Source organism: Meleagris gallopavo, unplaced genomic scaffold (genome assembly GCF_000146605.3).
Source record: "Meleagris gallopavo isolate NT-WF06-2002-E0010 breed Aviagen turkey brand Nicholas breeding stock unplaced genomic scaffold, Turkey_5.1 ChrUn_random_7180001898962, whole genome shotgun sequence".
Lineage (NCBI taxonomy): Eukaryota > Metazoa > Chordata > Aves > Galliformes > Phasianidae > Meleagris > Meleagris gallopavo.
This window is the reverse complement of record NW_011162294.1, coordinates 1-1779: the sequence shown is the minus strand read 5'-3', so window position 1 is coordinate 1779 and position 1779 is coordinate 1. Positions and strand designations below refer to the sequence as shown.

General features: G+C 39.6%; 1 long non-coding RNA gene across 1 annotated transcript; it reads right to left on the bottom strand.

Annotated features, from left to right (window-relative positions):
* Positions 1 to 336: 336 nt before the first annotated feature.
* On the bottom strand, positions 337 to 1716 carry LOC116217707. Its single transcript, XR_004162392.1, has 3 exons — positions 1619 to 1716; positions 862 to 949; positions 337 to 418 (listed from the first exon to the last, which is right to left on the bottom strand). It is a non-coding gene; the product is annotated as an uncharacterized LOC116217707 (long non-coding RNA).
* Positions 1717 to 1779: the final 63 nt, after the last annotated feature.

Genomic DNA, 1779 nt, shown 5'->3' with positions numbered 1-1779 from the left:
TTTTTTAATTTATGAATAGAAATACTGAGAGTTACTCTTTAACCTCAAAGGAATGTAAGTTTGAGTAAAGGCTTGCCTGGGGTTAGCAGAGCATGATGAAAACCAAGCAAATTCAAGGCACAATCAAGAGCTCTTAAAATTTTGGAAGTATAATATCTGCCTCCCAGTGCTTTTCTTGGCATGTGTACTGGATGCAAGCCACTGCATTAGAGTTCCCCCAGAATTAGTCTAGGGAACATACTACATGTAGAATGGGGCTGGGAAATGTTAGTTTGGAGACAGTATCAGATGGTTGCAGTTATTCTTCTATTCCTTCCCCTAGGCTGTCTTGTACTGTAACTCACCTTGCATGACTTCATTTTCCTTGCAGACAATGCGAGAGCACACCTCCTTGTTTATTACGTACATGCGACGCACACTGTGAGATCACCAGGAGAATGCCAAGGACAACAGAGAAAAACACAGGAATAAAAAGAAACAAAAAAGAGCTAGGCAATAAACATAAACTCATGTTTATATTCATGATGAGGAGGCAAATCCTAAATCTTTTTGGAATGATCAGTACAGAATAAGGCTATCATCAAAAGAATGGTAACCTTTGTCAAGTCTTCATGGTATGGCCAAGTGACTTACATGAGGATTACAATATGGGACACATAGTAGCTCCTTAGTGCTGCTCAGATAATAGATGATATTCTGTTTTAGTTAATAACTTTAAAAGGCAGCTCTGAGGATAGGATTAATCTCACCAACTAGTTCCTTGAAAGAAGGTGTAGTTTCCAAAGGAAACACTTTTTGAACTGGATGTGCCATTTCTGAAGGGCTTTTAGGGGCTTTTCTTGGAGACTGCTGTTTTCTTACCTGGTAACGCAAAGGTAGCTGATACACTGCTTTACCGGTTTGTGAACAGAATACAGGCGTGTGCAAGGGAACTGCTCCTCACGACAATCTGAGAACACATGTAATACACAGAGGTTCAATCCAGCATCACTGGCAGTTGTATGCATTCCAGCCACATATTGTTTTACTAGGTACTGTTTTCCAGGCTTCTAGTGAAAGCTGCTAGCAACTATTTTCCGTTCTCATGTAAGAGCTGGGAATGTTTTAGAGAAGAGAAAAATAAGGCAAATATTTCTGATCACCTTGCCTCATAAGATAAAAGTAAGTACAAAACAACCCTACTGGGAATCCTCAACACGGAAGACCTATTCTTTGAAGTGGACAGATACAAATAAACAAAACAGAAATTGTAGTTACACATTTAACATGTTTCTAATAGATCTATAGTCTTTCACTTTGGGATACAAACTTGGACAATCAACCCCACTGACTGGGGTTAACTATGATGAGTTTTCTTGAATTTCCTTCTGACATACCACTCAGCATGCCTGGTCTTGTGATCTGCCAATTTTTCCCACCCTGTGCAAGCCACCCAGTGAAAGATTTCCATTTCCACTACTGCCATTATTCAGTGCTCTTAATACAAGGAACAGGAAGTGAATTTTCCAGCAGGTCTGAGGAGATAAAGTTTGGTGCTCAGCCAGCACCTACCTGGAGAGGTAATAAGGTGGGTGAAAGTGGGTCAGTGAGAAGGTGCAGGCAGCAAACTTATACATACCTGATGAAGCTGTTGTAGTTTCACTGTCAGACTGAACTGAAAGACAGAAAGGTAGCAAAATTAATGTGGTTTACAATTATTTCTTCCTAGACATTGGCTTATTAAAAAAAAAAAAGTAAAAGCTCCTTCAAAAGCCCCCTTTTGTAACTTCTGATGTAAAA